Below are 24,788 nucleotides of genomic sequence, written 5' to 3'. Positions count from 1 at the left end.
TCCTTTCTCCTCAGGCTGTTAGCCTCATTTTCATTTCCCTTGGAAGCTGCAGAAGCATTTCATAATTAGAAAGGATGCCCCGATAACTCTTCCTGGTTCCAAAGGAAAAGGACTGGAAGTGAGACTAAATCTGACCACAGATAAGTCAACTAATTCCTACTTGTTTCATTAATCAGAGAAGTTTCCCAAAGGACAGAATGATCTGTTGCTCAAGATATCCTGAGATCAAAAAATCTGGGAACTGAAAATGTATCAATGAATTGGTTTAAAAAAAAAAAAAAAAAAAAAAAAAAGCTAATAATGACAGCTATTCACATAAGTTAAGGAGAGTCCAGAAACAGAAACAAGATTACAAAGAAATGAAATGGGAATGGGAAGACATGATAAAAGTGCCAAATGCAAATTACTGTGCCAGAACATATGCTAGTTGGATAAGGAGGTTCAGAACTGTAGGCTTTCCTTGGACTGGAGGAAATCTGCATATGTTCATGAGGTAATCAAAGGTAAAGCCTGAAGGAAAAAAAAAAAGAGTACTTAATGGGCATATGTTGAAAAAATCTATAGCACAGACAACAATGTTAGCCTTGGAGAGGCATTACTTCACCCTCTAGTAAAGAAAGAAGGAGATAATTCATTCCTTAAATCAAAATTTATTTCGCGTGTGCCCATAGGTGTCACTCTATCTAGACTCTTGGACACTAGCCGTGATTACAACAGCCAAAACCCTGCCTTTGGGGCTTACATTCTAGTTGGCAAAAACTGCCATCCAATTATTCAAAGTAACCATTCAATCCAGTGGAGAAGGAAGGAAGGAAGGAAGGAAGGAAGGAGCGAAAGAAAGAGAGAGAGGGAGGGAGAGAGGGAAAGGGAAAGAGAAAAGGTAAGGGAAAGGGATAGGAAAGTCGGCAGGAAAAAAAGCCAGAGAGGAGAGGGAGGAGAAAAGGGAGAAGGAAAGAAGTGGTTAGTGTTATGGGGCTATTAAACGGAATGGCGATCCAATTTTAAATAGGGGAAAGGTGTACTAAAAAAAAAAAAAAAAAAAAAAAAAAAAATTGAACAGGGACCTGAATGAAGATGGAGGTTAGTTAACCCTGTAAAAATCTGAGGGAAAAGAATTTTAGGCAGAGGCAATGGCCAGTGAAAAGGCCCTGTGGTGGGAATGAGCTAATGTGTTAAAGCGGAAGCAAGGCAGGCAGTGAGACAGCCCAGAGTGAGCAAGGGAGAGGGTCGTGGAGCGTGAGGTCCATGTGGTAATGAGGGTCTAGTTCATGAACGATGTGACTGGCCATTTTAGTATTTTGGGTTTAATCCTGAGTGAAATGAGTAACTGCTAGAGTTCTGAGCACATGAGTTATGAAAAGGATTACTTTATCTGCTGTGTGGAGAAGAGATTTTAAGAAGTCAAAGAGAGAGGCAGGGAGGGCCATTAGGAGTCTATTACGATAATGCAGGTGAGAGAAGATTGTGGCTTGGACCTAGATGGGAGCCATGGAGATGATCAAACATGGTTAGAAGATTCTGGATATTTCTTCATTCTAATCTCACAGAATTTGCTGAAAAGCTTTGATGTGAGGTGTGAAAGAAATGGAGGAGTCAGGAATGAATCATGAGGCTGAAGAACCTTATAAAGAACAGGAAGAAAAAAAAATGGGAATGAGTTGAAGTGATACGGACTTAACACTTAACAGTAAAATATCTTTGAGGTCATATTCCAAGTCAGGGTGTCAGGCAATTTTAAGACAGTAAAACGTTTGAGACAGCTGCTGTGCAATACTTGATATGGAAGTGGGATAAAATTTCCCCATATTTTCCAAACTCTTTCAACCTCCCCACCGCTATAAGGAGCACAAGGACATTGATGTGTTCCTTGACTAAAACCTCAGAATTACTATGTACACCACAATTCTGGGTTAACCGGATCCTATACATTTAATCTTTTAATATCTCCTGAAATTCACTGCTCCATGACACTCATACGAGGCTACTTCTTTTCATTGACATGAAAATTAAACTCCATCCCTGGATTGCTGGCTGTTGCCTTCTGCCCCAACCAGTTTCTCATGGAGTATAATTTTTTTTTTTTGGGGGGGTGATATGAATTCTTCTCCAGAAATTCCTTAAGCAATCTAGGGAATAAAATGTTTGAGAAAACCCATCGACCCATAAACAATAGTTAAAATAATAATTGTTGGTCAAATATGTAATTAATATTATCTGGGCAATATGTAATGTGAATTTATGGTTAGACAGTTATACAAGATTTTTAGCTTCCCCGAGTGTTATATAAAAATATATACAGTCATATATATATTTTTATATAACACTCGGGCGAAATAAGTCAAGCAGAGAAAGACAACTATCATATGATCTCCCTGATATGAGGAAGTGGTGATGCAACATGGAGGCTTAAGTGGGTAGAAGAAGAATAAATGAAACAAGATGGGATTGGGAGGGAGACAAACCATAAGTGACTCTTAATCTCACAAAACAAACTGAGGGTTGCCGGGGGGAAGGGGTTTGGGAGAAGGGGGTGGGATTATGGACATTGGGGAGGGTATGTGATTTGGTGAGTGCTGTGAAGTGTGTAAACCTGGTGATTCACAGACCTGTACCCCTGGGGATAAAAATATATGTTTATAAAAAATTAAAAATTAAAAATATATATATATACAGTCATTATGCATGACCTTTATGGGGAATTTGGTTGTAGTTAACTACTATTCATGTAGCTAAGTCATCTTACTTCTACCATGGGATGGAAAGGCTCAGCATGCCAAACAGAGTGAAAGGAACAAAGCAGATATGTTGACAAAAAAAGAACAAGTTTTTCTCTTCCAGAGCCATGGATATTTTCATTCATCATTCAGCATGTGTGACATCTCTTAATTTTCAAACCTATGGATTGTAGAAAGAATAGAAAAGAAAGAAGAACATTATATATTTAAAATTTAATGTGAACAGATTAAAAAAAATGGCTCTTCCAGTTTCTGGACTGATTTCCAAACACATGAATCTCCTATATCTAATTAATGACCTCAGAATTAAAAAACAAACAAACGAACAAACAACTTCAGTAATACTTTAAGACTAGTATATTTTCATTGGTTAATCAAAAATTAATACATGGATTTATAAAATTATAAACTTTAGTTCTAAAAGGACCTTTGAAGATCACTTCTTGATTTTATGTGATTAGATTACTCGTTTGTTCATTTAATAACAAAAATTTTGAGCATCTGTCATATGCCATTCACTTTGTGAGACACACAGAGTAAGTAGTGAAAATGATAGACACAAACACTTCCCTAGGAGGTTTCTAGGATTCGTAGAAGAGGCAATCAATTAGAACCATACATCAGTTCACAAAACTATAGAACATATAAGGTTCAGATTTTTTTTTTAAATTTTTTATTTTTTATAAACATATATTTTTTATAAACATATATTTTTATTCCCAGGTCTGTGAATCACCAGGTTTACACACTTCACAGCACTCACCAAATCACATACCCTCGATTAACCCCAAGAGGGCCTGAATCATTAAGGAACATTTTTAAGAGGAGGAGACATTTAAACTGAAACCTAAGGAATGTTTAAGAATTGACCAGCTGAAGTTTTGAAACAAACAAGGCCCAGTACATGTTAGAGTCTAGATAGGAGACTCTGCAAAGCAGCTAATTGTGAACCTCAAAGAAGTTCCACAGTGTGTACATTTCAAATTGGCCAAGATAGCAAAGACACTTATCCTCCTTCAGAATCTGGAATGGTATTGTGATACATTGGCTCTGAATGCCTGTCCTCCATTTTTCTAGGTTTATGTTGTTTTTACCTTGATGTTAAAGCCCTAGACTTAATGCTCTTTTAAAATTTCTGTTTGTGCATATTTAGGTTTCCCAACATTACCATGTTTTTGCCCTTTTTCCTGATCAAATCTGTTACTTGCTTTATCCATTAATTCTGCCAGTCATTAAATCTATTCACATTTAATCTTGATTCAGTTTGCCATTTTTTTCTGCAAATAACAATTTTGTTCTGTTTTTGCATAATTGGTAATGTCATTATTTCACCCTGACTCTTGAAGCACTGATCGATTGTTTCTGTATAAAATATGTCTAGATTAATCACTCTTTACAAGCACTGTGAAAATATTATCCCATTATCTTCTAGGGTGTGTTGTTACTCACAAGAAGTTGGCTGTAACTCTATTTGCCTTAAACTTTAGGTAAACAGTCTATTTCCTTGGGTGCTTTTTAAGATTTTTTTTCTTTAAAAAGTGTAACTGTCATGTGTCCACATCGAGATTTCTTTTTAAATGTATCCTATTCAGAATTACATGTGATTCTTCAAAATTTGAACATATTTTAAATTAAAAATATTTTTTCAATTTCAAAAAACATTCAACCGTCATGAATTGGAATGGTGTTTTCCCTCCATACTTTCTCTTGTTTGCTTCTGTAACCCCTAAATTCCTTCCCACTCTCTTTTTTCTATCACTTTACTTCATTGTGCAGATTTCTGGATAACTTCCTCAGAGATATTTTGTCAATTACAAAATCACTTCCTTTATTTAATTTATTATTTAACCTATCCATTGAGTACACTTACTGCAATAGTGATACTTTCTATTCCTAGAACTCCATTTGTTTTCTTCACATAATTGGCCACTTGTGCATTCAATCCTGTTATCTCAGTGTTCCCCTCTGCTCATTATTTTAAAATATTTTAAATATATTTCCAAACTCTTTTAGATTATTATCTCTAAATCTCATATATAAATTCGTTTAAATACTCTGACTTTCTCAACTCAATGATTTTCCATTCTTTCATACTATGTTTTTTACTTGTTTGTTTTCTTAATGGTGATTTCATCTGAAGTGTGTGTTGTTCAGAGTGCAGACTGCGATAGTCTGAAGAATTTTTGAGTGTCTGTGTTGTAAATACTATTCAGCAGAACCCTTTTGTGTTTTCCATCTTTAATGGAAAATTAATGGATTTCACTGGTTTTATGTCTATTCTCATGTCAATTATCTTGAACAATAGGCGTTTTGTTCTATGTCCATAAGTGATCCAAATTTAATATTACCAAATAGTCACAGATGAATCTAGTTCTATTCCAGATCTCAATATATATCAGGCTTCAGGGCCATATTTTAAAATTCCTACTTCATGAAAAAGACATTACTTTGGGTTTTATCTATACCACAGAAGCTCAGTCCAGGTTCTCTGCATCACATAGGCTTCAGGTCTCAATTTCTCTCTCCAGGGATCTTGAAACCCCAAATTCTAATGCCTATTTTAACCTTCTTAATTCCATTATCCATTTAGCTTCAGCAATCTTCCAACACTATCTTTGAGTTAAGTTTTCATTTTGAGTATTTGATAATCAATCATTTTTGGTTTTGATCTTAGATAGGCACTCTAAATTATCTTAATACATAGCTTTCTAATATAGAATTCTAAGTGTTTAGATCCTGGTGTGAAGTAAACTCTCCCAATGAACACAGTCAGCCAACATAATCTTCCATATCAACATGTCAACATGATCAAGTCTGGAGACAGGAAATCCTGTTTAGAGATTTTCCCAAATTCATTATATATATATATCTATATATATATAATAAATTATATATATAAATATATATATATGCATGCATGTATGTGTGTGTATATATATACATATATATATACATATATATATATACATATATGTATATATATACAGTAGTGCCAAAGAATTAAAAGAAAAATTATCAGGTTATTCATTGGATTTTTGAGTTTAAGAAGAGAAATTTGTCATGATTGTGTTAATATTCCTGCAAATGAGATGAGTGAGATGTCATTAACTAAAATAGGAAACATATGAAGAGGCTTAAGCTGGAAAATTAGATTGTAAATTTCATTCTGGATACATTGATCTTGCTATCCCTTGAGACATCTATTCATAAACAGTTTGATATATGGTCTAATACCTAGGAAGAGATTTGAACTGGATATTTTAAAAACTGGTAACAATATGCATCTCATTTATAATTCAAACAAATTGAATGGGTTGAACACTGAACACTCAGCAGTGTATATAAATTGCAAAAAGAACAGATTTAAGATAGAAACCTGCATTATAGTGACAATTAAAAGATGGCAAAGAACTGGAAAGGAAAACTTAAATAAAGAGAATCCCTACCAATAGGAAGAAATGCAGAAAAAGATTATTGACTAGAAGCCAAAGGAATAAAATTTTCATAATGGAAGTACTAGTCAAGAAGTAGTGTCATATACCTGTAGTTAAGCAAAACAAGAAGCAAGAGTCACCTCCAAATACAGATACATTGGTGAGCTTGATTAGAAAAGTTTCAGTCAATTCCTAAGTGGTGAACTGCAAATTGCAATGGAAGTGGAAACCTTAGGTGATATGCAAGTGGGAATTAATACCATGGATAAATTTTTAATTTGTTAAGGAATTAAGAAATTAAGAGGACTTAATAAACATTGATGGATTGTAAGACTGGATGTCATAAAAGCTCATTCTTCCCAAATTGACCTATATATTTAATGAAATCAGAATAATTTCTTACTCAGTTTTGCATTCTGTATAGAAATTAGAAAACCCAAGGTACAATTTCTGGGCAGATGCAAAGGAGCCAGAAGCGTCATGATGAACTTGAAGATGCTGGATAACTTATACTATTAGACTCCTAAACTTAATAAAACTGTAAGAAAGAAGACAGTGTGTATTGGCACAGGATTGTGTCATCAAACAATGGAGAAAAACAGAATTGCAAAACATATTCAGATTTTTATTTGTAACAAAGGTGACAAAGTGGTGTAGAAAGGAAGGGATGAACTTTTCAATAAATGATGGTGAGTCAACTGAATATCCATATGGGGGAAAAATTGTCCTTACTTCATACCATTCACAGAAAATCAATTCCAGATGTATTATAGATCTAAGTAGGAAATATAAAACAATAAAGCTTTTAGTAAATACCTAGGAGAATATCTTCATGACTTGGGATACACAGAATTTCTTAACTAGTACTCAAAATACACTAATTATAATGAGAGAAACTGATCAATTGGACTATCATGGGATCCAATCCTGTATCAATTTTGCTAAAATAAGTGCCCCTTAATATAAAGAAATATGTGGAATCCCATGTGTGGCTCAACTGCTTCAAATTGCCTTGAATAGTAGTGCTGGTTGTGAACATGCAAGGAGAAAAGGCAAATCCATGCTTAAAATCCATGTCTATTTCTATGACAATAAACTGCTGACTCTTCTAAGGTGGAAGGATCCAAATGGCCAACCTGCAACCAACTAGCCAGTTTGTCACCTTAAGGAATAGTAACACATTTATAACTCATTGCTAGTCTCTGTTCCTGGAAGGTTGGACATTTGGCAATGGCGGTAAATAAGTCAGCCTTGGAAAGTGGAAGTCCATGTCATGGAACCTATGCATAGCTTCCATCTCCGCCATCATGGCTACTTTCATTGTATACCCCTTGTTCCAACATTGGAGTAGTTGATGGCAAAGACTGGCTGGTCAACTGGCATTTTTTTGGTCTACATCATTATTTAGTGCTTGCTGCATAGTTTGTGCATCGTGGTAGACATATGTATGCTCTATAGATTCTTCATTCTTGTTTTTTATTTTAAAGATTTAATTTATTTATAAATAAATGAGAGAGAGAGAAGAGAAAGAGAACAAGCAAGAGCACTAGAACAGGGGAAGGGAGAAGCAGATTCCCGGCTGAGCAGGGAGCCCGATGTGGGGTCAGATCCTAGGACACTGCTGCCCCCCAGTGCCCCTCTTCATTTTTTGTTACCATTTTCCTATGTGTATTTGTGTGTCTTTACCCCCACACATCCTATTTCTTCACTTTTAATTTTTTAATTTTGTTTTTTTCCAAGTTTCTGACTAGCCTTCAATCTCATTTAATACTGCCCATGAGTCTATATATTTTCTAATCTTGGGACACTTCTTCCACACAAGTTGGATGGCAGGGGCACAATCTGAAGATCTTCCAACTGGCAGGTTTAGTCTTCTATAATCTCTTTCATGGACACTCCAGAATGAGGCTGTACTATAATCACTATCAATTTCCAAGCCAACCACCTGTCAACTAAAACTTGTTCATTTTTCTTTTCTTTCTCCTCATTTAGCTAGTTGCAAGACACTCCACACATGCCTACTTTGTAAGTGGAGGGAGGAGCACTGATACAGACTTGGTATGTGCCATGGGATTCTTGGTTATCTTCTCATGCTGCTTGCTTGGGCCCTCTGTTCTTGCTTGGGATTGATCCCAGCTAAACAACTTCCATTTTACAATGACATATATATAAGGACCTCAACTATATGAAATGATGATTCTGATAGGAATCATGATCATGATCATCATTACATGATGGCAGGGAGCAGAGGGCAGGAGCAAACTTGTCCTTAATTAGGAACCATTGTTCTAGAGCACCAGTGATAATCAGCAATAGCTATTTGGTCCATTTTTCTTATTATAATGCTTTTTCTTCAATACCTGATTCATTTTCTTCCACCGGTGACATTCTCCCAGGTCACTACTGGTGAAAGTTTCAATAATTGGACCATGACTTTGTAGCTGGGATTGTCTGTGCTCTGCCTGTCACCAGTAAGGGAGTCCTCATTACCAATCGAACATTAGTGATCTAGTGCTGAAACACCATCTTACCTCCTGTGTTCTTGGTTTCAACTGTCACTGGTTATGAAACAGACAAGGAAAAGATGTTTATTAGGAATGAGCATGTGTTAAGGGGAAAGGAAAGAGGCATGACTGGGAAGAAGAACTAAACTGTGATGTAGGTCTGACATAATGTCAGTAATCTCTGGGGGGTGGAGATCTGGAGGGGATATTGCCCATCAGACTGTCCATTATGGGAACCAAATGACCAGATTTTAGATCCTGACTCTCAGCAGATGCACGCTTCCCTGCAGAAAGATAGGAGCTCTGTAAAAAGTGGCTCTCTGAAACTTACGCAGACCCCGAAAATGTGGAGAACTGAAGGATGTATGCTGACCATATTTCCAGCAGCCAGGCAGCAAGCCCTTCCTTGAGAGATCTAGGTGACACACCTCCACATTAATTATATATATATATATATATATATATATATATATATATATATATATACACATACATATATGGATATATAGGTGTATTTTTTTACACAATGAAAAGAGTATAAATTAAACAATTGTTATATGAAAACACACAAATCTTATAAGTGTAATATTGAGTGAAGGACACCAGACCCTCCTGCAAAAAGGAAGACTGTCTATATCATGATTCTAACTATCTGCATTTCAAAAAGAGGCAAAACCCACAGATACTGTTGGAGGTCAATATAGTATTTGTCTTCAAATGGTGAAAGCCGAGGGCTTATAGAAGATCTTTTGCTCCACTGTTTATGTTCTATTTCTTTATGTGGGTACAGGTTACACAGCTAAATTCCCTTCATGATTGCACATTTTTCTTAGCATATTTAACACTTACATTTTTTTAAGGAAGTGTTAAAATATGGCTATTAAATGGATGATAAAAATAGGATAGTAATTATGAGTTACTTTACTTAAAAGTTGTATTAGTCTACACTTCAGTGATACAAAATTTCATGAGAATCACAGTATATTATTTAAGATTCAATCATAAATTACAATGATCACAAATAATAGCTTTAAATAAACGAAAACTTGATTTCTGTCTCATACAAAAATTTAGAGGCAAAAAGTTCAGAGGTGCCGTGTTAGTTCTGCTCCCCAAAGTCCTCAGGGATACAGCTCATTCCAGGTAATTATTTCCCATTCCTATGGTAGGGACTTGTCCTTGGGCACATGAAAATGGCTAAAACTGTAATAATAACACCCTATTTTAATAGTAATAATACCCTATTTTAATAAAAAGTAATAAGAAATAAAGAGAAAGGAAAGAGGGTATGAGGCAAATGTTATTTAAATAAATGTCCAAGAAACTGCCACAAGACTACAGCCATACCATGGAGATGGTGTGGTTCCAGTTCCAGACAACTGCAATAAAGCAAGTATCACAATAAAGGGAGCCAAATGAGTTTTTCAGTTCCCCAATGAAAATAAAAGTTATATTTACACTATACTGTAGTGTATTAAGCACGCAAAATCCTTAAGTCTAAAACAACATACATAACCTAATTAAAAACGCTTTACTGCTAAAAATGCTAAGCACTATCTGAGCTTCCAGCAAGTCAAACGTAATCTTTTTTGCTGATGGAGTTTGTTGCCTCTTTGTGGAATGCTGCTAACTGATCGGGGTGGTAGTTGCTGAAGGCTAAAGTGGCTGTGGCAATTTCTTAAAACAAGACAATTATGTTTGCCACATGGATTGACTCTTCTTTCACAAAAGAGTTATTTGTAGCATACAAAGCTGTTTTATGGCATTTTCCCCACAGAACTTCTTTCAAAAGTCAATCTTCTCAAACCCCACTGCTGCTTTATCAACTAAATTTATATAATATTCTAAATCCTTTGCTGTCATTTTGACAATCTTCACAGCATCTTCACGGGGAGTAGAATCCACTTCAATAAGCCATGTTTTTTTGCTCACGCATAAAAGCAACTTGAGATTTTTTTCACGAGACTACAACAATTCAATCTCATATACAGGCTCCACTTCTAATCCTGCTTCTCTTTGGGTACTTGGGTGGCTCAGTCAGTTAAGCATGCAACTCTTGGTTTCTGAAATCATGATCTTTGGCCTTGAGATGGAGCCCACTTTCACGCTCCCCACTCAGTGGGAACTTTGTTTGAGATTTTCGCTCTCCCTATCCCTCTGTTTCTCCCTCACATACACACTCTCTCTCTAATTCTACTTCTCTTGCTGTTTCCACCACATCTGTATTTTCTTCCTCCATTGAACTCTGAAACCCCCAGAAGTCATCCATGAAGACTGGATCAATTTTTTTTCCAAATTTTTGTTCATGTTGATATTTTGAACTCCTCTAATGAAACATAAGTGTTTTTCATGGCCCCTAGAATAGTGAATCCTTTCCTGAAGGCTCTCAATTTACTTGGCCCAAATCCATTAGAGGAATCACTGTCTATGGCAGCTACAGCTTTACAAAATTTTCTTAAGTAATAAGACTTAAAAGTTGAAATTAGTCCTTGATTCATGGGATGCAGAATTTATATTGCATTAGCAGGCATGAAAACAATATTAATCTCACTGCACATCTGCATCACAGCTCTTGGTAACCAGATGTATTGTCAATGAGTAGTAATATTTTGGAAGCAATCTTTCTTTTCTGAGCAGTAGTTCTCAGTGGTGGGCTTAAAATATTTAGTAAACCATGCTGTAGACTGACTGATGTCTTCCAGGCTTTCGTGTTCATTCATTGAGCCAAAAAGAGTAGATTTTATATAATTTTTAAGGGCCCTTTGATTTTCAGATTGGTAAGCAAGCACTGGTTTTAATTTAAAGTCTCCATCTGCATTAGCCCTTAATAAGAGAGTCAGTCTAGCCTTTAAGGCTTTGAAGCCAGACATTGACTTCTCCTCTCTAGCTAGGAAAGTCCTAGATGACATCTTCTTCCAATAGAAAACTGTTTTGTCTATATTGAAAATCTGTTGTTTAGCACTACCACCTTTATGAGTTACCTTAGCTAGATCTTCTGAATACAAGAGTAGCACTTTTGACTTCCTTTAAGAACTTGCTTTTGCATTCACAACTTGGCCAACTTTTTGGTGCAAGACGTTTTTAGCTTTCTGTTTCTCTCAACTTTAGGCATGCCTCCCTCACTAAGCTTAACCATTTTTAGTTTTTGATTTGAAATGAGAGATGTATGATTCTTTTACTTGAACACTTAGAGCCCATCATAGGGTTGTTAACTAATTTTAATATTGTTGTGTCTTGGGCAATAGAGAAATCTGAGGAAAGGAGGAGGGATGGGGGAATGGCTGGTGGATGTAGCAGCCCAGACACACACATTTATCAATTACATTTGATGTTGTGTATGGGTGTGCTTCATGGTGCCCCAAAACAATGACAACAATAATATCAAAGATCACTAATCACAGATTACTTTAACAGATATAATAATAATGAAAAAAAGTTTGAAATACTATGAGAATTACCAAAATGAGCCACAAAGACACAAAGTGAGCAAATGCTATTGGAAGAATGATGCCAATAGACTTGGTCAATGCAAGGTTTCCATAAACCTTCCATATGTTTAAAAAAAAAAAAAAGCAGGGTTTCCATAAACCTTCAATTTGTTAAAAAAAATAAATAAATAACTGCAAAGCTGAATAAATCAAGGTATGCCTGTGTTTCTGTTCATGCCATTGACCCCAAATTAGTCACATGTCAATCACTTGGAACAAAGACGTTTGGGAAATAAAATACTCACTTTGAACAGTTGTGTCTCCCTCTAAAAAAAACCAAGATTCTTTGCCTCAGAAAAAAGGAAAAAACAGCTGTTTTGTTCAGCCATCAATCTCTATGGCATGGGGGAAAGAGGGACAGTTTTTAGGTTCCTGGTTTAAGATAACACTAGTGAGTTTTAAAATGTCACATTCACCACAAGGAACTTTAGGAAAGAGTTAGCACGAATTATTCTTACATCATTTGGGAAAAAATGATCACCTGAATGAAAGTGAGGTAATACAACATAACTAAGACAAAGAACTGTGTCACTAATAGACTGTTATTAATTTTTAAAAACGTAGTCTGTCACCAGCTGATTGCAAACACTTTTGAGGAGAGGCAAAGTTTCAGGAAACACAAAGTAATAGGTGGAGGAAAGTAGATGTTCTCACAGATATTACATGTCATTAGTTTAATCATATTGGAGCGTACCCAGGAAAGTATACTTCCTTTATAATTTGTTAAGGTGAAAAAGTCATGTTCATTGAAAATTGCTCCTGATTTAACTCATCCCGAGATAAATATTCTGAAAAGCAGGGAAATATTTTACATTTCTCCATTAAATTATAGCCATATGCATTGCACACACATAAGAAATGTAAATATGCTGTAATGACGTATGCTTTGAAATATGTAAGAAATTATTTTTTCCATTTCTATAAAATTATGTTTAAGTATCCTTTCCAACCCTTGTCCTTCTCTGGCTAGAATTTTATCTCCATTTCTTTAGAAGTACATTTCTTGAGAATGTTGATTTTCACCACTAGATCCCTATCCTTACCTATCATTCGTTATTTCTAATTTTATGATCTGGTATCTTATGTACCAGTGCAGTGCATCAACTCTTACAAATTCAGCATTAATAATCAAATAAATCTGGAATTTTTTCAGCCTGTATTTTACAGATTAACTGTATAGTGTTTGATACTATTGACCACTCCTTCTGCTCATGGATTCTTAAAATCCTGATCTTCTCTCTATTAACTGCTTATACAATCTTCTTCATTTCACTTGCTGGTGACTGCAAAATTTTGGCTGCTCAAACTTAAATCTTTGGGGGCCATCCTAGATTGTCAGTTTCTCTTACACCGTACTTCTAAAGCCATGAAGAAACCCCCCTGGTTCCTCCTTACATTTCATTCTCTCCATTGGAACTACCCTCCGCCATGCACAACACCTCTCACCTGATTCATTGCAAAGGCCCCCAACTGGTCTCCTTTCTTCTTTCCTTTATTCTGATACATAAGTTACCACTATAAGTGATTCTCCCAAAACAGAGATGAGGCCACTTCTCTCCTCAAAAATCTGAAATGGCTCCCAACTTCACTGTGAATGTAAGGGAAAGGTATCCAATGGTGTACCTGCCCCCACTCCTGTTGCCTCTCTGACCTTATCTCCGAACACCTTTGTATCTTTTTTAGTGGCCAACAAGTCTACTTGCTACTAATAAAACATTGTTTTAGATGAGTGCTTTAGAAAACCCATTCGATTGCCAGAAAGAAAAAGTAGTGACCACCCAAAGCACAGAAAAATGCTAGCATGTAAGTGTTCTCCAGAGCAATAAAAACAAATCCCTAATACTGCCAGCACTCTTTCTCTCAGCATGCTTTCTTTCTCCACACTGGCTTCATTTTTTTTCAAGCTGCCATTCTCCACAGGTGGGAAATACCACCTCCTGGCAGATCCTAGATTCAGACCTTCCCAAGGTGAGCCGTAAAGTGAAAATTTCAAGAAACATTAGGGTAACGGACTTCATGTTTGTAGCCCCACAAAACTCGTATGTTAAAACTGCATTCCCCAGTGTGATGGTATTTGCATATGGGGCCTTTGGGTAATTAGGTAATTAGGTCATGAGTGTGTAGACCACATGATAGGATTAGTGACCTTATAGGAAGAAACAGGAGAGAGTTTGCTTCTCTCTCTGGGTGTCCACCATGTGAGGCTACAAGAAGACGGCTCTCCACCCACAAACTGGAAAGAGAGTTCTCACCAAGAACCAAATCTGCTGGTATCTTAACTTCGGACTTCAAGGTTTTCAGAACTGGAAAAAATAAGTTTGTTGTTTAATTCACTCAGTCTATCATAATTGGCTAGAGCAACCCCAGCAGACTAAACAACAAGCTTGGCTTGAAGTATAGGAAGAGACCGAACTTAGGAAACAGATTGTTTTATTCAAATCTCATCTCTGATACTAATTAACCATGTGACTTTTAGAAAGTTACTTAATTTTTCTGGACCTTATTATTCCCAGTAAATTGTGAATAACAATAGTGCTTATCCAATACAAATGTCATGAGATCAATGAATATATGTAAGGTGCTTAGAAATGCTACCATTCCCCTGTGCTCAGAATAAAGATTTTCCACCTCTATAGAATTGTGTGTTTGAAGTGAGAGTGGGGTATTTCTCCAAAACTAGGAATACTAGTTAGAGAAAAAAAAACAACCCTGACAACAATGAGAAAAATAATGAACATGATACATTCATAATATATCACCATTAATGCCATTAGATCTCCTATAACCTTAGTCTAGCACATATTATATATTGTGATTTTTTTTTTGAGTTTTTAAAAATCAACAGAAGAAAGAACTGTTTATTTGTTATATTGATGATAATAACATTTGTTGCAAAATCTTGACTTGAATAGCATCTTTCTATGGGAACCATCTGAAAACACGGAAGGCTATATAAATGTCTGTGCAATGGAAAACATTACTCAAGTGAGCACATTAGCGGATGTCAGAAGTGTCTTGGAAAGCCGAAATCCAAGGAGCTGGATCACTTAACAAATGACTGCTCAAATACTTAAATTATGCCAGCAAAGCACAAAAGAAAGGAATTGGTGATTTTTGTACTGTGAGAATTTATAGTTAGCTGATTGGAATGAATCAGGAGCTCCTGTTTTGCTAGCAGTGCAAGTTCATTGTACCACGCCAAATAAGGGGCAATAGGAAGAATAATGTTTGGGCTCATGAGGTTCTGCTATTTACTAATAATAAATCAATCTATTTTTAGAATTCAAATGTTTATTGCTTTTATGGAGTGTCTATTATGTAATCGTGTGTTTAAATGTAAAACTGGTTTGAATTTGTTTCTCTTTGTGATTCCAAGATAAAAGACTTACCACCAAGGAACTCTACATGGTTAGAATCTGAAGTAGCCGGATACCTGCAAGAGATTTAATTCACATACGGTGCATGGAATTGTGGTTTCAGAGAATCCAACAACATACCAAGGCATGGGAGTTGATATTATGTTTGAAAAGAGCATAAAGATTTCAGATTGTTCTGAAATTCATAAGACTCCCAGCTTCTAGGTCTTTGAAAAATAAGTTTCTGTTGTCTACAAGCGAAAAAAAAATTAAATACAGAAAATAAACACAGGAAAAGTGAGTTGATTGAAAATATGCACTAGAACAAGCTATTTTCAGGCATAACAAAAAAGAATTCTGAGTATTTGCAGCAATATTATTCTATGTGTGTGCATGTGTGTGTGTACTGTACATGTATGAATGTGCTTTAACACCTACTTACATGAATACATATTAAAAATCTCAGAGATGCTGACGGCTTCCACTGAATGAGCCATAAATGTCAGGTGTCAATCCCTGTGACTCACTGTACAAATTTTCAAGATGGCTACAATAACAGATCCACTCTGTGGAACACTCTGTGGAACAGAGTGGATATGTTATTTCAAGGATGAAAATTAAAAACAATAATAATAATTTTGTATTTATTATTTTATTGGGTATTTTCAATGTGTCTAACTCAAACAACACATATTAATTAGATTATTATAATCCTTTTATTTCTGTAGTGATTTGACTCATTATTTCCTTGAGTGTAAATACCACAAGAATGAAGGCTCAATGCTGATTTTGTTCCATTTTACCCTCGATCCTAGAGTACAGCCTCTGATTCAATAAATATCTGGTAATTAAAAAACCCTCCATGACCTAGTCAATTAATTTATGATTTTTTTTAAAGATTTTATCTACTTCCTTGACAGACAGAGATCACAGGTAGGCAGGGAGGCAGGCAGAGAGAGAGCAGGAAGCAGGCTCCTCTCTGAAGAGAGAGCCCAATGTGGGGTTCTATGCCAAAATCCCAGGATCATGACCTGAGCTGAAGGCAGAGGCTTTAACCCACTGAACCACCCAGGCATCCCAACGTGTGTGTTTATATAATTAAAATACATATAAAAATTTAACAATTTTATCATTCTAAAGTATACAGTTCCATGGCATATAATATATTCATTATGATGGGGAAGTATCACTACTAGCTAGTTCCAGAATATTTTCATCACATTACAAGGAAAGTCCATTCCCATTAAGCAGTCACTCTCAATCCCTTCCTCCCCAAATCCCTGATATTAATCTGCTTTTTATTTCTATGAATTTATCTATTCTGGCTTTTTTCAATCAGCACACTTTCAATTTTGATCCAATTTGTATCATTTATTTGTATTTCATTTATTTTAATGACTGAAATAATTTCACATTGCATGGATGTACCACATTTTATTTACCCATTTAGCAGTTGATGACAGGTGGCTTATTTCCACCATTCAGTTACTGAATCATCCTGTGACAGCCATTCATATACCTGTTTTTGTTTGTACACCAGCTTTTAATTCTTTGGGATATATACCTAAGAAGAGAATTCCTGAGTCATGTGGTATTGATGCTTAATGCACTGGAAGTTCTAGTGATCTGCTGTACAACAGAGTACCTGTACTTAAGAGTAACATACGGTGCACTTTAAAATACATGAAGAAGACAGAGCTCATGCTAAGTGATTTTTTTCAACAAACAAATAAATCCAAAAACACATACACAAAAGAACATAAGGAAAGGTGATAGATATATAAATATCTTTATTGTGGCACTGGTATTAAGGATTATGCATATACCCAAAGTCATCAAGATATATACATTAAATGTATACAATTTTGAGTATCAACTATACCTCAATAAAGTTTTTAAAAAACACTGGTGAGGATGCAGTGTTGCAAAAATGCAAGTTTTCACAGAAATGAGAAAAAGTATACTTACAAATGGAGATAATAGAAGAAAAAGAACATGATTTTAAGAAAAAAATATTAGACATTTTTCCAAAAAAGACTTACAGATGACCAGTATATATATAAAAAGATGCTCAACATCACTAACCATCAGGGAAATGCAAATTAAAACTGGGGATAGCATCTCACATTTGTTAGGATGGCTATTATCAAAAAGACCAGAGATAACAAGTGTCAGTGAGGGTGTGGAGAAAAGGAAATTCTTGTACACTGTGTTAGGAATATAAATTGGTACACCATTTTGGAAAATGGGGTTTCCTCAAAAAATTAAAAATACAACTACCCCATGATCTATCAATACAACTTCTGGTATAGATCGAAAGATACGAAATTAATATCTTAAAGAGATATATGTACTTCTATGTTCATTGCAGCCAACATTTTTCAAAATAGCCAAGACATAAAAAAACAACCTATGTGTCCATAAACAGATTAATGGACAAAGAAAATATGTCATAATACATTCATAATAGAAAATTATTCAGCCATACAAAAAAAGAGTAAATCTTGTTATTCGCAACAACATGGATGAACTTCAAGGACATTAAGGTAAATAAACCAAACACAGAAAGCACAATATTGTATAATCTCACATGTGGAATCTAAAGTCAAACTCACATAAGCAGAAGGTAGATGGTGGTTGCTAGGGGTTGGGAGGTGGGGAAAATAGGGAGATGTTGGTCAAAATGTACAGACTTTCAGTTACAATATGAGTAAGATCTGAAAATCTAATGAACAGTACGGTGACTTAGTTAATAATACTGCTTACTTGAAATCTGCTAAGAGAGTAGATCTCAAATGTTCTTAACCACACACAAAAAATGTCAACTATGTGAGGTGATGTATGTGTTAATTAGCTTGATTATGGTAATCATTTTATAATGTATACTGATATAAAATCATCATGCTATATACCTTAAATACATACAATTTTATTTGATAATTATACCTCAATAAAATGGGAAAAATAAATGCCTTAATTAAAAATATTAAAAGTGAGTATAACTATAATAAGAGGTTAGGAAAACAATTTTATCAAGAAGTAGGCTTGAGCTGAAATACATGAAGTGAGGAGGTTGAAAGAAGAACTTTCTGGGCAGAGTTTACAACTCATGCAAAAACCCTGGGCAGGAATCTGAGGATGTGAAAGGAGGCCAGGACATCTCAACTTCAGAGAAAAAGTTGGAGGTTGGTACACGAAGAGGATGGAGAGATATGCAGAGTCCAGGCATGTCATGGAGAATATGCTTGAAACACAGGCTTATTGAAGATATTTATTCTTTATCCAAAGAGCAATGACAGTTTCTGGAAGGCTTTAATTGTGCAATAGAGAATAAAATCAATTTTGGGATTTTTAAAGACTATTATGGCGATAACCTAGAAGACAGAATATGAGGCGATGAAAATGGATGCAGTGAAATTAGTTAAGAATTTATTCCTTACAAATAATTAATTGTGTCTGTCTATACTTGGACCATCATAGCAGTGATGTGGGAAAATAAAATATGCACTACTTGGTGATGATTTGTATATGGGTACCAAAGGAAAAATAAGGGAAAAACCCAAGTGAAGAAATGGAATTAAGAGTTAAATCTATAGAGTTCGGAACAGAGGTCTGAACTGTATATAAAAAGTTGGAAGTCCTTGAAATATAGGTGGTGACTGAAACCAAAGTTTGAATTAAGTTTGGAGAATATGGACCAAGGAAAGCCTTAGTAAACTTTTGTTTTTAATATTTAATTACCAGTTAGAGAAAAATGAACTACCAAGTTGGGTTGGCAAAGAACTACCAGACAAGTAGGAATAAAGCACAGCACAATGGGATTACTAAAAATCACTGAGAATTAAGTTAGGCAAATTTTGAAATCAGTCCTTTGAATTTAGCAACATAGAGAGGCTTGCTAACCTTAGGGAGAACTACTTCAGGAGTAGTAATAGAAGAAGAAATCTTCCTCAGATTGAAAAGCAAGTGAAATAGAAAAAAAAAAAAAATTAGAAGAGTTTTTTTGTTTGCTGTTTTTGTTTGTTTGTTTGTTTGTTTGTTTGTTTTTTAAGTTTGGCTGTTATGGGGAAATGAGATTTAATGTTTCAGCAACAAAAAGATGTATCGGAGAAAAGGACAATTGAGAGGGCATTGATATTTGGTAGGGATCTGGAGGAAATACATCTAAAGCACACTAGAAGGATTATCTTTACATAGGAGAAAAAAAGAACTGTATGTATAAAAGTGAAACATCTAATGGTGGTTAAGATTTGGGTAGCTTTATAGTTTTGTAGTGATGAGTAGAAATTGAGAGCTTCAATTTTTTTTTTTTTTCTGGAAAGTAGAATGAAAGATTATTTGGAAGGTGTTGGGAGAGGTGAAGATTTGCAAAGAGGGAAAGATTTCAGTGTATATCTCAGTCTCTAGGAAATTTCTGCAAGTTAGGTGAGGAAGCTTGACTCTGGAATCTGACTCGAGAGAATCCCACTGATATGAAATTTTCCCATTTGGACACTGCTTGCATAGACGTCATAATTAAAACCAATCAATTGGTTAGTTATAGCTCTCCATCTGGCATTGTTTTCTGATGGTTGCAAGCCCCAGGTAAATTCTTATTTCAGAGATTACAATTATCTAAAATACAGAATGTAGTAAAAGAGATTAGAGGGCATGTGGACAATGCACCAGCTGAGGAGCCACCATGGGCACCTTGTTGCATGAGCACCAGCCTACAGCCAGCACTGAAGCTATAAGCTTGACCAGGACCCTGGGGACAGTAGCCCCTCCAATGAATAGTGGCCTCAAGCATTGAAGTTTTGGTCACCTCCCTCTTCATGACACCCCTGGGTGTGGTGAAGGTATGCTTGCAGTCACGGTGTCCCTCGTTGGCCAATAAGCCAATGCCCTCTTGCAGACTCTGGAGCCCACTCTCATATACCACTTCTGGTATATATCAAAAGATATGAAATGCAAGTAGGCCAAGAGGAAGTACCACTTCTACTGCAGTGGTGCCCTGGAGCCCTGGATCCTGTGCCCAAACAGTGCCTGCTGTGCCATCTGGTTTCAGGACATGCTCCCTTCTCTGGCACCATGACTGCCGTGGTGAAGATGATAAGACATGAGGTCACCAGGACCCTGTGGAGCAGCCTCCCAGCCACCTGGTTGTGACTATGCCAACCTCTGCCTCGTACTTCCCTGCCTACAGCCAACCCAACCCAAGGCCTTCTTTTTGGTTGACCCAACTTTTGACCTCTTCGCACACAGGGTGGCGGGGGCACCAGCTAGCATGGGCACCGTGACAGTGACAAGCTCCCTGGAGCTAGTGTGGACAAAACTGCTAGCTCTGCACATGTTACACCGTGGCTGGTGCTCCTGTCTGGGAGGCCGTGACCCAGGGCACCTGGTGATCAGTGTGGCAGGGCTGGGACCTCACTTCCCTTCAGGATGCACCCTTTTCTGCTCTGTACTGGTTCAACTATGAGCTGGTGAAGAGCTGATTGAGTGGGCTCAGGCCAAAGGACAAAGCACCCGTGGGCTTTGTGGCTGGTGGCATCTCAGGGATGGCGGCAGCTGGCAGCTGTGCAGACTCTACCCTTCCCCAGGGTGGAGACTCAAGGCCAGGTCACACTGAGAACTCTGGAGGCTGTGAGAGTGACACCCCTCCCTTACCCTCTCCGCCTGACTGCCGCTGTTACAGAGGATCCAGCTGAGGGATGTCTGGGGAGCTCACGGGGCCTCCTTCCCAGGACAAGGGGCTTCAGCGGCACCCCTCCCTCATGCGTCATCATGATCAGCTCTTATGAGTTGAGTTCAGCAAAAGCTTCTTCCAGAGGTTCAATGGGGAAAGCCTCTGGGTTCTTGAAAGGAGCCAGGGGGCAAGGACCCTATCTCCTCCATGGATGAGGGTGGGGCAGAAGGAACTTGAGCCAAGAGCCTGGTCCTTAGCACTGAGAGGAGGGCCTCATTTTCCTTCCCTCTCAACTATGAGCCCCAGACAAAGGGGGCTGCCCTCTGGGCCTGCCAGACCCCATCTTAGACAACTTTCTTCCTGCTGCTCCTCATTTCCAACCCCCCATGATCATCAATTTTCCACCATCCCTGCCAAGTTAGAGCCTACTATGTGTCCCCTCCCCTCTCACCATTTCCCTGTGTTTGCCATAGCTGTGTCTACTCCCAGCAGACTCAAAACCCTGGGTCTGGTGTAGTCTGTATCCACACTCCTTAAGTCTAAAGATGATGAACTTCTTAAAAACAAACAAACAAATAAATAAAGTGCTTTACCCTGAATATCCTTTTTTGTCTTATTTTGTTGGAAGCATGTTCTCCCAGATTCTTTGCCTCTTTCTGGCCATTACTGAAACAATTCTATCATCTCAATCTTTAGGAATTTACTTATAAGAAAAAGGAGATATTTGGGGTACCTGGAAGGCTCAGTCAGTTAAGTACCTGCCTTTAGCCCAGGTCATGATCCAAGGCTCTTGGGATAGAGCTCCATATTGGGATCCCTGTTCAGCAGGGAGTCTGCCTCTTCCTCTGGCCTCCCCTTGCTTGTTCTCTCTCTCTCTCAATAAATAAAATATTTTAAAAATATATATGTATACACACACACACACACACACACATATAGGCCCAGACCAGATAAATTACGCTAATTTCTGGGAGGTTAAATATAAAACTAAACATATTCTTTAGAAATAAACTAGTGTCAAATTTATTTTTTAGAAATATTAATTTTATTACTATTTATTAATTTAATTAATTAATGTTAAAATTATAAATTTTAGAAAATTATTTATTTAGAAATAAACTAGTGTCAAATTATTCTTTTAAAAATTTTATTAACATATAATTTGTTTTATTATATAATATGTTTTATGTTATATTATTTATATGTTGCTATATTTTATAATATGTTTTATTATATTATAATTTGTATTACTTGTTTAGAGGTACAGGTCTGTGACTCTTCAGTCATACCATTCACAGCACTGATCATAGCACATATACTGTGTTATTCTTAAAGTCTAAGTGGGAGGAATTTTTTATTTTTTAGGAGACCTATCCTTTAAGAATTTTTTGAAATCTTAACTGGAAAAAGCCATATTATAGTACTTATTAATTAAAAAATGAAGCTGAAATGGTTACTTTTTCTAGGAAATAAAATTCCATTATTAGTGGGATGCCTGGGTGGCTCAGTTGGTTGGACGACTGTCTTCGGCTCAGGTCATGATCCCGGAGTTCCGGGATCGAGTCTGGCATCGGGCTCCCAGCTCCACGGGGAGTCTGCTTCTCCCTCTGACTTTCTCCTTGCTCATGCTCTCTCTCACTGTCTCTCTCTCAAATAAATAAATAAAATCTTTAAAAAAAATTCCATTATTAGTAATATGCCAATATTACAATAATACTTTGCTAACAGTTAAAAGATATTACAAGCCAATAAATAAAAACTGCAATGAAGCTGAAATTTTAAAAAGAGACGTACAGAGAAAAAACTATCCAAATAAGCAGAAACAAGTTTTATGAATTATCTACTCTACTGTCACCTTCTACAAGCACAGTTTTCATACTGCACATCAAAGCCCAACATAATAATCTAATTTGGAGGGGAAAGTAGAGAAACGTCTTCTGTAAGTGTATAAAGAACTATCAATGGCAATGAATAACATTTTTTAGTGTTTAGGATTTGTTTTCATAAGTACTAAACTGTATCTCTGGCAGGGATTTCTTAATGTTAACATAGTACCGTGGTAATAAATTCTCCACTACCTACTTATAATATTGTTTTTATTCCTCAAATTATCTAAAATGGTATATTGATATGTTTTGAGTCTAAAAGAATGGCAAGAAAAGAATACTGCAGTCAGTGAACTAATAACTCACACTTATGATGATGAGAAAATTTTGGAACCGACGATTCCAGTCTCATAAATGCTGTTCCACAGCAGATAACTGGGTCTAACAGGACGCCGCCAGCTTTCTCTCTCTCCTTACAATTGGATCTACATCATTCAATTAATTCAACACGTGTGGTGTTCACTATATACTCCACACTGTGTTGAATGTTATGCAAAGTGATATTAGATACAGTTCTTATCCTCAGAATTTCACAGCCTGATATATTAAAATTTTTTTTCTACAGATCCATTGTCCTCTGTGACATCCACAGGGCACGAACACCCAGGGTTCACCCGGAATTCCTTGCTAACCATTTAGTCATCTTAAAGGTGCTTAATGCTTATGATATCCCTCATTAAAATAGAATCATTACATCCTATTATAAATAAGAAAATAGAGCTGTGTGCCTTGGTGGCTTGCTCAGTTGAGCCACTGACTCTTGATCTCTGGGTTGTGAGATCTAGCCCTGGGTCGGGCTACTTTTGGATCTTCTCCCCTTCTTCCTCTGCTCCTTCCCACTACCGCCCCACTGAATAAATAATTAAAATCTAAAAAGAAAAAGAAAACAGAGCATTTGAGAGATTAAGAAAATTACCAAAGGGAAAAATGCCAGTAAGGAAAGATCCATGATTAGAAAACAGGTCTTATGATTCTACAATCTATGGTAAGAATAACGTCATCAATTGTCAGCAAAGTCAGCTGCCTGTAAACATAAAGACACGTGTTACAAAACAGTCTGTCAGTATTTCTCCTCTATCCTTCTCTAAACCAATCTCACTCTTTACCAGGGCTCCTAGCCTCAAACCACTACTAATTCCAAATCCCAGCCAGGCTTCCTATTATCATCCAATACTTGATCCAGGCAGGGAGCAGAGCCAGCTGCACATAATTATTCATAAAATAAATTCAATTTAGTATAGCATTTCAGAAACCTAAAGACCTCAGGGCCAGCTTTGGTCTGGAGGTTATTCTCATTACCATAGCAAAGTATCTATGACCCCAAAAGACCGGTAAATCTTACAAACCATTGAAAAAAAAAAAAAAAAAAAACAGACTGTCCCTCTAAAATCCCCTATCTCCACTTGTAGCCATGGAGAGGACAAAACAGAACTGGGATTGAATTTGCCTTGGACATTCTGTTTACGCAGGGAAAATTTATTCAGGACCTGGAACTTCTCCTGGCACCTGACCGAGATGCTGACATATTTCCCCTGTGCTCTGATCGTGTCCGACACTTCACACGCCGATGATCAACCAGTCACAGGAAGAGCTAAAGCTCTCAGAAACCCTTGGAATTCCTAAAACCCTGTATGTATACACACGATAAATCCAGAGAGTCTGAATAGAGACGATCTCTTAATGAGGACTAGTAAATCTACATCAGGCTGATGGAAAT

General features: G+C 36.6%; 1 pseudogene; it reads left to right on the top strand.

Annotated features, from left to right (window-relative positions):
* The first annotated feature begins 7,399 nt into the window (after positions 1-7,399).
* Positions 7,400-24,642, top strand: LOC131827811 (probable mitochondrial glutathione transporter SLC25A39; annotated as a pseudogene).
* The last annotated feature ends 146 nt before the right edge of the window (positions 24,643-24,788 follow it).

This window comes from Mustela lutreola, chromosome 3 (assembly GCF_030435805.1).
Source record: "Mustela lutreola isolate mMusLut2 chromosome 3, mMusLut2.pri, whole genome shotgun sequence".
NCBI classification, from domain to species: Eukaryota; Metazoa; Chordata; class Mammalia; order Carnivora; family Mustelidae; genus Mustela; species Mustela lutreola.
Note: the sequence above shows the minus strand (reverse complement) of the source record. Positions and strands in the feature narration are given on the sequence as shown.